We start from the raw sequence: 14,595 nt of genomic DNA on the forward strand, positions 1-14,595 counted from the left end.
GCAGCCTGCTAGAGCAAACACTCCCGTTTCTGGCTGATTTCCCCTCAGTTTCTTTCACAGTGATTGACGAGGACATTGACAAAGATATGAAAGAAAATGAAAATAAGCCCCGACTTTACAATCTTTACTGTCAGAAATCCCTTCTTGAAGTGAGCCAGGAAGGCGCAACGCTCGGTTTCAGGCACAATCACCCATCCACATCCACTCACTTCCACCATCTGTGTGAAAAAGACCGAGATTGTCTTGGGCGGCGTCAGTCCAGTGAATCCTTGGGATATGGCTGCTATTTCACAGCAATAATGTGATGGAAAATGTGCTCCTGCGTCTCCGTGTTCCACTCGTTTTGCTTATGCAGTAAATCTTTCACAACAAGGTAGATCATCATAAATCTGACATATACATCTAACACTGAGATTCACGGAGGGGGAGAAAATGTCTTAAAAGGTAAAAGACAAAAGAAGAAAAATTACAAGATACAGTATTACATGGATTTTCCTTTTTCATCTAGCGCCACCAGGAGGTTGGCAAGTTTATATTTTGCTAAAATGTTTCAACAGTTATTGAATGGCATGAATGTCTCGCTCTGATAAGCCTGATAGCTTTAGGTATTTTGCTGACATTTCATCTAGCACCATCAGCATGTCTTTTGTTTGTGACAGAAAACCCAAACTATAGACATTCCTATCCTCATTTAATGCCAATCAACAAATGTTAGCATGTTAGCATCCCAGACTAAGAAGATGTTAAATGTACTACAAGGAACTTTTAACTGATTATAGAGTAGTCAAAACCTGATCTTATACTGACACCTCTATATTGCCTGGTTAAGCAGTAATATGACGTCTGTATTACAATGATTCTTGATGCCTGTCATGCTGTCAGAACTGTCAGAAAATGGAAACTTCTCTGGGGTGCTCAGTGGGTAGAGCGGGCGTCCCATGTACAGAGGCTTCGTCCATGCTGTTAGCAGTTAGCACTTAGCCTAAAATACAGCCTCACACGGTGTGGTTGCAGATTTTTATGCCATGCTCACATTTCATTGTTGCTATGAGTATCTTTCCAGCTGTTATTAATGTTACTACAAGCCAACAAGGCTGCCAAAGGACGTCCGGGGACATTTCAAAAGGTTTTGTGGCATTTCGAACCAGCTGTTTTTCAGAGCAAGCCGGACCATCTCCATCCTTGACCAAGTGGTGTTTGTGCCTGAACCAAACCAGAGCAAAACATATTTAGCCAATACTGATTTTGCTGATTGGGTCGTAACCTTCCACCCTGGCCCACCCCTCTGAGATCACAGATAGACCTAGATCCGGACGCCATCGTGTCCAGATCCGGAATATAACTGACAAATTATTGACAATTATTACATTTTGCGTTTTCTTTTTTGACAGGCATAACATTCCTCGCCTTTAAAGTATCCCCAGTGTTAAAAAAAGGAACAAATCGCCTGTGCTGCAGATGACATAAACATTCACGAGTAGCTTGCATGGCTAAAATCACAACCCATTTTCTACATCCTGCACTACTTTTGGCCTTTTTTTTTTTTTTTTTTAGGATTTTACTTGATTGTTTGAACTTACAATGTAAAATTCATGCGCTTTATTGTATAGTTCGCCCTCAAAAACTCCCACAATGACAGGAAAAAAACAGCATCCTGGCACATCCGCTGTTTTCCGCTAACAGTCCCACAAGTGTCACATTTTATAGATGCAGAAATTATGGTCGTGTGACCCGTCGTGACGCCCCAACAGCGATGATTCACGAGCACCCGAAATGTCCGTAAACCGTCCGAGTGCGATGATTTCAGGCGGTGCTTCCGTCTTGTCATTTACGGCCATCACTCTTTCTCCTCATCCCTCCTTCACGGAGCAAAACGATATCCAAACACATCAAGTCCTGTTCTCCCCTCGCGTCCCCCTGACTGTCCGTTACGAGCTGGGGAGTGTAACTTCTAAAATGTGTCGAGCCCTCCCCTCGGGAGCGAGAGGATTTGACAGGCAACCCATCAATCAAATTAAAAAGCCCATTACGAAAACATAAAGTGGAGAGATTCAGACCTCCGGAGAGAATCTGACCTGGATATCACAGACACCTCGTCTTTGTTCTGAATGGGATTGACCTCTCTTTATTATCCTAAGTGCTTTTTTTTTTCATTCCCTCCTCCACCTGTGGGGCCATTTCAGACTCCGGCTCTTATTTCTCTCTCTGCATGGTGAGGTTTCATGCTGGGAATGGATGGAAGGCAGATTGAAGCAATCGTAATTATTTCTCTTTTCTTCCCAGTTCTTGTTTTTTTTCTTTTTTCCTTCTACCCACTGTTGTCCTTTAGCGAGGCGGCCCGAGCGAGTTCCTTTTTTTTTCCTTTTCTCGCTCCCCTTCTTCTTCCCTCCATCCTATCCCTTAATTTTCCTCTTGCATATTATTTGGTTTCCCAGCCGCAGCGCTTGTCACAGTAGGTGGATCACAGCGGTGCTCGTATGAAAGCGCTGGGTTGCGCGCACACACACACTCTCACAGACAGCAGACACCACCGCCCACCGCCTGCAGCCCCCCTCTGTCTGGATATGTGTTCAAATATCTCCGGGCATCAGATTACCATGTTTGAATTGCGCTTGTTGTGAAAATTCACTCTTGCTCTCCTTTTGTTTTTGTCCCCCCCCCCGACACATCTCTGTTTTCCTGCGCCTGGAGGCTTTCGCCGCGACTCAATCACCCGACCACTCTCGACACAAACACTCGGCCCGTCCTCTAAGATGCCCCCGACACGGAATAAACGACAAAGTCACATTGGCTGGGGCCCCCGCACCGCCGACTCTCAGCTGGAGATTAAACTGCGATAAGACTCCTATGTTTTCTCCGGAGAGGAGGAGAGGATATCAGAAGGGGGGGTGAGAGAAGGGAGAGAGAAAAAAAGAAAGATAAGAGAAAAAGCAACAAGAGGTAAGAAGGACGGCGAGATGGAGAGGGGAGAAAAAGGGAACACGGGAGAGAGAGTTGACTTTGGTTTGTCTCGGAGGAGGAGGGCGGTTAATACTGCCTGGCTGAGATCTCGCTCATTCTGTCTTTATGAAGGCCCAATAAATGACGACCAGCAGGGGAAATAAGATGATAGCACAGAATCAGGGCGGCAGACAGAGTCACGTCTGCTCCAGCTGCTTCCATCGCTGTCAAAGCCGAATTAAATGCAGCGCTAAATTGTGACTGTGCAACCGCATGTCTGGATGCACTTTGGAACAAGCTCAACATAAGTGAACCCGCATAATTTAAAATGATCACCGACTCCTAATAGTCTGTCAGCCTCCGTCTGCAGTTTCTGAACCCACCCCCCACATGTCCGTCACCGTCTGCCAGGTGACGGGAACGTGTACGTTTCTGACGAAATGGGAGGAAGAGCGGGACAATCCTCCAAAAAGATCAGACCTCACAGGTATGAAGACAACGTTTGATCAACATCTGGAGGGTGCAGCATCTCAGATCAAGCTGTGGAAGCCAGCGTGGAGGCGCCTTTTGATGCTCCAACTTCAGACTTTATTGTATTCAATGGAAAAAATCCTCCAGCTCACCTCTAGAAATGCATTTCCTCCCACAACAGCCAAGGGTCGAGTCGGATTATTTCACATGTGGTCATGTATGAAATGGTAGCTTTTTGAAAAGTGTTATAAAGGGGACATGACTGATTTATTTGCAGGTTGCTCAAAATGTGAATTTTCACTGTGAAGTTCTAAGGTATCTACTATATACTCTAATATGTATGAGTGCCTACATTAGGGTAAATAGTCATGGTAAATAGTTTCAAACCTCAAACATGCACCGGCTCATGTGACCTCTCGGGGAAGCAGACGTAAACAAAATGGACCCTCTGGTGCAACAACGCGATGAAGTAACCGTAATACTTAACAAGGTTGTAGTTTGTAGCTTGCCTGCTTATGTTAGCCTCAAGGGCGAGAATGTTTACCATATCCCAGCGGCCCCGTCGGCTGCTCATTGCTCGCTCACTCAGGCAGCTCATTGTGACCCATACTGCCGTTTGTCGTTAGGCAGCGACCTCTAGTGGCTATAGTAGCTATTGCAGCTGCAGAGGAGGAAGCGAGGTTGTGAGAGGGTCGGGGATGGCGGAAGGATTAAACTAGGGCAGGACTTTGATTCAGGACACCACTGTTCGCAACCAGAAGCCGACAGTGAGCTCTTTTAAACATAATGAAACAACGTCACATACATGATGTTAATCAAGTGGTAGGTACAGGTTAATAAACACAAATTAATCTGTTTGGCTGTTTAAGCAGACCTTTTACAGACTATTGTTATCAGCTGAGCTCCAGTAGTTGCAGTCTACACTAATCATGCGGGGCAGTAAGCTTCATCATTTGAGGGCCCCTTCTGCTGAAAGTATCTCAGTCCTCAACGCTTCACAACCTCCTCATCCTAAATTTTTACCCTTTTCGACAGAAAAAAAAAAAAAAAAAAAACACTCACCCCGCTCTGCCGTTGGGCTTGTTGGACATTGAATATAAATTGAACATTGCAAAATTGTCCTCTACCAACAGAATGTAACACTGTGCTGGTTTTGACCCTTTTAAAATTTGAATTTACCAATTTCACACTTGTTTATTAGACCAGCTGGGAATAACAGGGAAAGGAGATGTGATTCTACTTTTTTTAGTCATACCCCTCCAGGGATGGCAGCGCTGGTCGGTCCAAAACCTGAGCGGAAATATTTTCGACAGCTACTTGATGCCGTGAAGAAAACTCCCAATGACTTTGGTGATCTCCTGACTTTTCATGTGGTGCCAATATGAGGTAGACATAAATTGAGTGACATCGAGTGAAATGTTTGAACTTTGGTACAGACATTCATATTCCCCTCAGGAGGAATTGTAATAACTTGATCCCCGGACCTTCTCTTCAGGTCGAATTTTTGACCTGTGCGATGCTTTGGTGTGTCTCCAAATATCTGCGTGACATTCCCATCAGCCAGTGCATACTAACATGCTGACGTTAGCATTTAGCTCAAGTTCATAGAGCTACTAGCATGGCTGTAGACTCCTGGGCTTGTTATATTGAACCATTACTACAATTTGGGGTTACGTTTGAAGAGTCATCCATACATCCCTACAACTATCTGCTGGACCTGAGACCAAACATACCCTCGGAGGATGTTTGTGGTTCATTACTGTCGCACGCTGTTTCATACGATATTTCAATTGAGTGGTCTAATTCTTTCTGTTTCTGAATTGGAATTTCTCGCGGTATGTTTCTACAAACACGCGAATGCAGTTTCACCAAAAGACTTTCCACCAGCAACCCCCGGTTACTGTCTGGAAACAGTGAAAGAAAGCTACTTTCTGAGACTGAGCCCGTTAAAAATTGACTTTCATTGCATCGGGCAAGATCAATGAATTCCAGAATAGCACCCATAAGGGAGTTCCTATAATACTTGAGGTCTGATTGTAAGTGCTTCTCTGGCAAGCGGCAAATGACAGACCGCTGGAGCCAATGAAAAGCAAATGTGGCATTAGGAATGCAGCTTGTAGTTCAGCGCAGGCTATTTTCACCAACTCTAACCCCCCCCTGCCTGCTTTGCTCCTTGCCATCCCTGCAGGAGCTCACTTCACCTTTCCTCTCTCTCTCTCTAGCCGCCGAGCTATCCTCACACTTTCATCTCTCTCAATCTCAGCAGGATGGACGGATGCTTGGGAGAGCTGACAGAGGAGAACAAACCTGACTAGACAAACTAGTCATCGTGGAAACCCCACCGCCACCACCACCACCACCACCACCACCCAGCACTCTCTGCGCCCTACCCCATCCTCCTCTGTCACTCTGTCATCCCTTTTATCTCTTCCAACCTCTCATCTACCCCCTTCCTCTCCAGCCCCCCCCCCCCCCTCCCTCTCCCCCGTGCTCCTGCTTCCCCTCTCTGTATCACTTATGGCTCGGCTGCAGGCAGCGCTGCGGTATTGGAAACAGCATGGGGCTTGAGGAGTCATCTGGTACTAAGCAGAGCTAAGCCCAGCTTCTGAAAAGCATCTTAGCACTCTGGTTTAGAGAGGTTCACAAAGAATATCAGATGATAGGGCGGCAAAGCCGTGAAGTTGGCCTCGGACACCTCGAGTCAGGGGGGTTCAGATAACTGAGCTAACTAAAATTTGATCAAAGATGATTGTTATTTGGGACCACCTGACCTTTTTTTTTTTTTTTTTTAAGGCATTACCACTCTCACAACATCATGATTCTAGTTCTTAGACTATGATACCAGCCCTTTAATAATCTCAGAACCCATCAGCTATCGTCTGACGGTGATTTTGGGGCCTTCAGGTGTAACCAGCGGATTTGGGGATATTGGATAGTGAATATCCAGGCAAAGACCCCCTCCTCTGTGCTCCGGTAATTTCAGCTATTCTCTATAATTGAGCTGGTCCTCATTAGAAAAACAACTGTATACATTTAAAATTCAAGCAGCTCATTACAAGCCCTATTGACGTTTGTTGTTAGCTAGCGGCCTCTAGTGGCTGTAGTGGTCACTGCGACTGCAGAGGAGGAAGTCAAGAGTATAAAAGGCATCAAGTCTGTCTGGTGAGGAGGTCGGCAGAATGAAACAAGCACAGGACTTTGATTCAGGAGACCGCTGTTCCAGAAGGCGATGGTGAGTTCTTTTAATTTAGTAACATAAGTAGCATCACATACATAATGTAGCATAGGTAACGTAGGTACATGTCAAATGGAAATGTCATCAGGAACGTAGTTATTCTAAGTCAAACCACAGTGTTTTCTTAATCAAGCTTTTACTGTCCAACTATGGTCAGGTACGTGTGTTACTAGTGGGCTCCAACAGTGGTGTTGTTGTGGGACCGGTTTAATTTGTCAGCCATCTAGGATGAGGATGTGTTAATATACTCATACATCTGCAAATGAGTGCTGATACAAAAGCTTGTAAAGAACCGCGTCGTCGTCTGACGACATCTGATCGGATTCTCGATCGCATTTCCGTCATCGCGCTCCACCTTTTAGCCAGCTGTTTACCTGCATACGACAAAAGCCAGCTCCAGCTATACCTGTCAATGCTACTTTAAAGATGAACAAAATAAAATTGAACTGCGAATCCAAAACCCTCGCCTACAGCATTCTGCATTTGCATGCGGTTATCTCTTCACAGAGATAAGCCCGGCATCAGCTTGACCTGACACGCCGCGGGCGCTGGGAACGAAAATGAGCTTTGGGCGCAACAGCTGATCATTTTATCCTGGTGTATGAGAGGAGAGGATGACTGACGCTGCATTAGGGACGCCGTCATCGTATCACACGCACTCCATCGGGCGGCATTGTTTGTTTGCATCCTTGCTCCCGGAGGCCGGTCCTTGGCACCTCCCCTCCCAGTTGCATCATGCACGTCGCAACAGGAAGTCTTGATTGGTCGGGGACTGACCTGCGGCCGGTCGCGTCTCCCGGCGTCTCAACTTGGAGCGGAGAGAGGAATGCGGATCGCAAACAAGCACAGGAGTGGAAGTACGATCCTCTCTCCTGTATTGATTCAGCTCTTGCACCGCAGTCCCACATGCCTCACATTAACAAGAAACAGCGACTGGAACTTTTTGAAAATGTTCTGCCAACCTTTTTTTGCCCGGAGGACGGCACCTCCTCTGATACGCAAGGTCACTCCAGCACCTCCTTTCACTTTACAGACACCAGGAAAGAGTAACACGCACCGAGGGCTGTCTCATCTCCTCCCACACTACAGGCTTGGTTGGTGCCAAGGTCAGGGGAGTGCAGGACATTACAGTACGTGTCACTGTAATTACAATAATTAGATTTTAAGTTTCGGGGGCCCTGAAAAGATCGAACATCAGCGAGACTACTTCAGCTGTAGTTCTCCGCTATCGAGAAGGAGTCTGGAGGACTTTTTTTTTTTTTTTTTTTTAATAGGTAACACAGTTTTTCGCAGCCATATGGAGCCGAGGGCAGCAGGCGGCGGGTGAGAGAAACTTTCTCTGCATACAGAGCTGATTTACTCGCCTCAGATAAGGTCAAACCACTCAGACTGTGTTTATCATTGTGATTGCAATGCAAACACTTCAGCACCCAGCCTAGATTTACCAGGCGCAGACAGGCAATATGCCGACTAAATATAAAGAAACGTGGTGACAGAAAAACTTCATTTGACAAAAAATTCCATTATGCATTTAACTGAATACTATTCTATGCCTCGTATTTATATTTGATGTGTTGTTTTTTTATATAGCAGACTTACATCATTTGCTTCCAATCATCAATAATATATCTGCTCGCTCCATCGTCTGTGTTTCTTGACGTTGGTTTGATCTTGTCTGGAAGCCTTTTCCATACTAATCCACTGACAGAGTTCACATTTTACCCTCTGTGGCGTTCCAAAACCTCTCCAACACTGACGTTATAGTTGCGGCACAAAAAAAAAAAAAACAACCCGGCGATAATTTACTCCGCTCCCTGCAGTGCATATCCAAGACATCCTCATTTTCTGCATTTGCCGTTTTCAGAATCTCAAACTTGAGGCTGCTTTTCCCAGTTTAAACTGAGTTTCTTCGGCTTTCTTGGTTGGAGAACAAAGGCAAAACTTTCTGCTGGGCTCTCATACATTTATTGGAGTTATAGACTAAGTGATTAGATAAAAAGTAATGTAAAATTAAAAAAATAAATAAAAAAGACATAACGGTTCATTATGGCTTTAATTATGTAGTCCATATCCTCTGGCCGGCATCACTGCTGTGCACACGGGAAGGAATGCTGGTGGAAAAAGGCGAAAGAAATAATGCATTTTTGTTTTACACAACAACAAACAGCCGGCTTCTGACAGTAGGAGTACAATAGAAGCACAAGCCTTGAAGACAAAATCAGGGTAATGAAACAGCAGTGGGATTCAAAGTTACACAAGGACCAAGTACTCCGAAATAGAACGTCGGCTATCCTGCAAAAGCAGTTAGCTTGAATGTGCAATATGTAAGGATTGGTCATACAAAAACCTGCCGGTGCTGGGAACGAAGACGAGACGGCAGAGCTTTGCAGAGCCGGAGGATCGAAAAGATGGCTGGCGGACGAGCAGGCAGGCAGGTAGGCAGGCAGATGAGTCAATCCTGGGGGACAAGGGAGGACATGCTAAATACAGATATGACAAAATAAGAGGGATGTTAGTAAAGGATGGCGATTTAGAGCGAAAGAGGCGGGCCATTATCACAGCCGAGACAGCGAACCAGTGAAGAGTGGGAGTGGAGCTGGGCTTCATATCCTGGAGGAGGCGATGAGCCGACTGCAGACAGGTGAGCAGAGCTAGAAGCCAGCGGAGCGGTAACGACACGTCCCTGGACTTTATGACTGCTTCAGAGGGAGGGAGTCGCAGCTTTTTATCTGCCTCCTTTGCTCGCCGTGTCAGTAAATCTGAATGAATATTCTCTCCTGCTTATGGGTTCCATAAAATGACCCGACCGACTGAATTGTGGAGATTCTAACCCTGCAGTTAATGACAAAGTTTTTTTTTTTTTTTTTTTTTTGCGCTTCTGACCAGGCTCTGACCAAGTATCTCATCCTGTCCTCTCCATCCTACACTACAGATGTAGCAGCAAGTTTGTTTTGTGAATAATAACAGCGTCTCCTGGGAATTTCTGTTATTACAGCTGAAAACACCTTCTTTTAAGCCGCACGTATTCCACAGATGGCGGTTTTGTGGATACACGTCTTATTCTCGCCTGCTTTAAATAAGCAGATGTTCACTTTTAGCGGTGACATGGAACCCGTCTTTATTCACGGTGTGTCGCATCTGGTGTCACTCAAAGTTCAACTCCAGGCCCCTTGTTCGTCTCTTTCTCCATGCTTTATGTTTCCCCATGTATAGGTTATCCGCTCCAGTGAAAGATGCGCTGGACTTACATACATGAAACAGATGACTGGGAGGCAAAATCATTTCAGTTTTCATCTCCAGCCTCATGTTTCTAGTCGCAGCTGTTCAGCCTTTCTCTGTAGATCTGGGTGATCTTAGATCATAACTGGTTGTGAACTAATTCTAGGAAACGTGTCCTCGTTTGCTCTATTTAGCCTGTCTGCACCGGGTGGTTTTAGAAATGATTTTGCAGATTAGTTTCGAGCCCGGTGATAGACTAGCACCAATTACATCTGTGAGATCTCAGTATCCCAAGAGCCCCGATGGCAGACAGGAATCCCGGGGGAGCGTCCTTTTTAGTGTTTTAAAAAATCTTGGCTGAAAGCAAGTGTGATGAAACCTCCACAGTGCAGGCGTCAGTGCTGCTGAAAAAGTGCTGCCTGAGGAGTGCCACACCAGCTGTCACAAGCCTTTTTCTTTCCCGGAGCCGGCAGGGCAGAAATGAATCGCGTTGTCTATTCTACAAGTCGCTGCATTACTTGCAGCTTCTGACATCTGAAAAAGATAAGTGAATACACATCTTCCACCAAAATCCACTCAGTGGTGGAGCGAAAATGATGCATTATTTGTGGGACTTGTGTGGAAACTACTTGTGTTTTTCCCCTCACTCTCAGGCACAAAATGGCAGCTTAAGAGTGAACATTTTTTAAACAGATTTTTTCCTGAAAGGAAAGTCTTTGGTGATTTTGGAGAAAGATGCTCATTTGCTTCCTCTGACAAGAATCAGACAAGCTACCAGCTTCATCTGTCCGCTCGATATGAAGCTCGAGTCAGCAGTCCGATCTGTCCAAAAGTTACGAATTCTGTCAGAGAGAGCCTCTAAAGCTCACTAATGAACGCGTTATTTTGGGGGGAAATCTGTGAATCAACCAAAATCATGACAAGGCACTGATGTGAGGTTGCTAGGCAACCAGCAAATACCTCAAGAAAACACTGTTAGCAGCCAAGAAACCCCCCCATCCTTTGTTCCACATCAATTTGCTGTCAACACTAGCAAGGCTAACCACCGCCCACTGTTTCCACTCTTTATGCTACGCTACGTTAGCCTGCTGCTAGCTGTAAGTTTGTATTGAGCAGACAGATATAAAGGTGGAATTGAACTGAATGTATAGCTTGCCCAATCAAAGCTAATAATCTTTTACAACCATTCCAAACTATTGAAATACTAAACTACAAAGATATGTATGAGCACCTTTAAAAGACTGTTTTGGTCCACGGGATTATGTTGGAAATGGAACATTACTGTATTTACTCACAAATGGACTTGGTAACTTATTTAATCACCTCGACCTCTAGTGCAGCTTCGAATCCGGCTGGGAGAATTTCAGAAGCTGTGAGTCATGCCGGCCTGATATTGTGTTATTTTGTCATTTGTCCTTCTGCTCTGGTTGAGAAGGCCATGTAGTTAAATCGTTGTTGTTTTGTGAGTGTGTTTATTTGCTGTTAATATCGCCGACTTTGTTGTGCTGCGGATCCAGGGGTGGCCACAGGGTGTTTTATTTTGAAAATCAGCCAGCTCGAACGGCCTCGCTGTTGTTATGACAGCCTGAAATTTTAAGCCCCCGTGCTGTGTCAGTTTTCTGTGGTATCGAATATTCAACTAAAAATTGCTAGAGAAGATGCCCGCATCATGACAACACTAACTGAGAGATAAAGTTAGATAAATTCCCTTCCCCTCTTCTCTCGGAGGAGGATTGAGACCTGCATTTTGTGGCCTCGCAGTGGAAATAAAACATTTTTGGAAACCGCGAATCTCAGTTTTAGCTCCTCTGTCCACAGAGAGCGTGTTTCCCAGCAGAGCGGCGGCGCAGGCCGAGGCAGGGCCGAGCAGACTGTTGCCAGAGATGACTTCACTGCACCAGACAAGGTCAAGGCACCCAGGGTCTGTATGTGTCGCATTGATTATCAGGCACGCGGTACAACAGCACAGTCGACCGGCCTAACAGACTCGCAAGACTGCGAACCACACAAATAGAAACCGACAGGAGAAACACTGCCGAGTACTTAGCAGACAGGTGTGGCTGTCAAATACTACGGGTAAAGACGGTGAGTCTGACAGACACAATGCAAGCCAGGCAAAGAAAACACAGGGCGAGTAGACAATTCTTCTTCACAATGAGGAAAAGTGCAGACGGGGAAGGGAGGGAGGGAGACAGACAGAGAGAACGGATTTAAAAAAACAAAAAAAAAAAACAAAACAAAAAGAAAACTATCGACAGCCAGGCTGACAGGTTGGGAGATGGTAGAGGTATAGAGATGGGGAAAAAAAAAAAAAACGCCACATTGTTTGGGGATTGCTGTGGAGGGGTTGGAGATAATAAGATGGGTTAGCCGGGCATACAGAGAGAACGTTTAGATTGCAGGGTGTGAAGAAAAGAGGAACGTGTTGACTCTGTGGGGAAGAAGGTGCCTGTGTGGGGGATATTGTTTTAAACCGACTAGACTGAACCCTGTTTCCGTCACTGAGACCGTTTCAGGCATGCATGACTGGGCCAAGGCGTTAAAACAATAGTCATCCACACGTCATCGACAGCAATAATAAAAATTAGCTTGACAAAATGTTCAACAGTTTCAGGCATGTGCAGCGTATGCAGACCAACTTGAAAGCACGCAGCGACTGCGTCATTGAACAGGTTTTAACAGTGAACAGCTGGTAACTTACAGGTAGATCTGGTGTCGTCTGCTTCTCTTGTGTGAACACTCTTCCCCTGCTGGAGTGTCTCTAGGCTTGTGAGATAGAGCGGACAGGCGGACTCTAGAGGTGGTTTTCATCCTTCGATGTCAAGATTCAGCTCCCGCCGATCAGTTCGGCAGGAAGAATCGTTCACGTCGTTGGTTCGTTCGCGCTTCCGGGTACAACGTCGTTCAGCGGTGAATCATGTAATGCAGAGTTCTCAGCTCCTCGTTCTCAAACGATCGTGCCAACGGTCAACATAACGCTGTAGTTCAAGGCCAATACGCAGCTGCAACTTCAGGATTATGTGTACTTTTAGACAACACAACTGTTAACAGCTAAAGCCTGCTAGTCAAGAACGAGTGACTGACTGACTGAGAACGCCAGGGGAGGAATCAGAGAACGAACGAACAAACGAACAAGAGAGAAGACAAACGGGGAATCAGGTCAGTTTGTTCGCGTTGCAGAGTCGTTCCTTCGAACTTCGAACGCATCACTAGCCACCTCTCCGCCACCAGGCGTGTTTGCTCTACCTACCGGCCAAGAAAACCTGCGAAAGTGGTCGGCACGATCACTGAGGAACTGAGTGCTGACAGTGATGACAATGTGAATAAAGGAGAGGAGGTCAGTTCACAGGTATGCCCAGTGGTTTTATTTATCTGTAGGATTCTATCTTATTTTTAAATTTCTTTGTTGTGTTGACACAATTATAGCCTGAATGTCTTGATGAAGCAGATCAATTTAAAAATAAAGAATACTGCCTTTTTTATGGTCTTCAATTGGACGGATCATTAAAAGTGATAATCATTCTGGATGTTGGCCGATATTGAACTTCACTATCTTGACAGACACAGTCATATCGCCCATGTATTTTATCGTGTAAGAACGACCTGGTTGACATTGATACAAAGTGTAAACAATGCAAAAATAGTTAAAACAACGGTTACGACCGAGCGAAAGCAACAAAAACAAGACAAAGATTACTTTTCAAACCTCTGACTGTGAATTCACCCCAAGTCAGGGTTCACCGCTGACACCGAACAAACAGAGGAGGAAAACAACTCATTGAAGTAGGGCAGGAACCGCACAGTCAACTCAACTCTCTCATGCATTCATTAGTCTTCTGAGCTTATAGATGGGAGAAAGCAAAACCCACGCTGCATTTTGAAGTAATATCTAAAAATAAAGGTATCTGAGCCGCAGACACAGAAGATATGCATATGTATAAAGCGCAGAGCTTTCACTGTGACATATGCGGCGCATGTGGAGAGGCACTGAGTCAGTGTCGGGCTCCTCGCTCGCCTAAAGCCAAATACGGTGCGCTGGCAGCATACATTATACAACCCGAGCGGCGCGGGAATCAGAGAGACGCAGCGCCGCCGCATGTCACGATATGCTGCTGCTCTGACACGCTGCCAAAGGTCACACCGACGAGGGCGACAGCCAGCGAAGACGAGGATTCGACCCAAAGGCGGGATCTCATCGCGCGAGATTAGCTTTCGCAGCTAATGGCTCTGTGTTGATGTAAGGGATACTTAACAGTGAATTTCTCTTGCCAGATCTCCATGGAGACGCTGGGGTTTTTTTAGCTTTCAGGATGCACAGACTTACTGTATGTAAAAGAAAGAAAAAAAAAAAAAAAAAAAAAGATTGAATAAATAAAAGCAGACCACGTGCTCAGCAGCGGCGCACTTCATTATTTACTGCGCAGAACCAGTCACTGATGATGTTTTACACACAAAGTGCATTAAGCTCGGCGGTCTCAACAAGCGCGCAAAAGCTGAAGTATCTTAATCTATCCAGAGTCGGGCGAATACAGAAGCGGCTCGCTGTTTGTCTTCCTCCTCTCCCTTTCTTTCGGGGCCTCGCGAAGGAGGCGGCTGCAACCTTGGTTGACTGAAAGTGGCGTTGTTTTGAAATTTGAAAATTAGTAATATTGAAGCGAAAGGGAAAACTTTTTGAAGAGTGTCAGCCGCAGGAAGAACAAGGTTGGGTGTCTAATAGGTTGGAGTGACAT

The 14,595-nt window shown here is 45.5% G+C and overlaps 1 long non-coding RNA gene across 1 annotated transcript; it reads right to left on the minus strand.

Annotated features, from left to right (window-relative positions):
* Positions 1-8,619: 8,619 nt before the first annotated feature.
* LOC119023192 lies at positions 8,620-13,214 on the minus strand. The gene is made up of 3 exons (XR_005076197.1): positions 12,567-13,214; positions 8,994-9,104; positions 8,620-8,757 (listed from the first exon to the last, which is right to left on the minus strand). It is a non-coding gene; the product is annotated as an uncharacterized LOC119023192 (long non-coding RNA).
* Between the last annotated feature and the right edge of the window lie 1,381 nt (positions 13,215-14,595).

The sequence above is a fragment of the Acanthopagrus latus genome, chromosome 7, assembly GCF_904848185.1.
Source record: "Acanthopagrus latus isolate v.2019 chromosome 7, fAcaLat1.1, whole genome shotgun sequence".
NCBI classification, from domain to species: Eukaryota; Metazoa; Chordata; class Actinopteri; order Spariformes; family Sparidae; genus Acanthopagrus; species Acanthopagrus latus.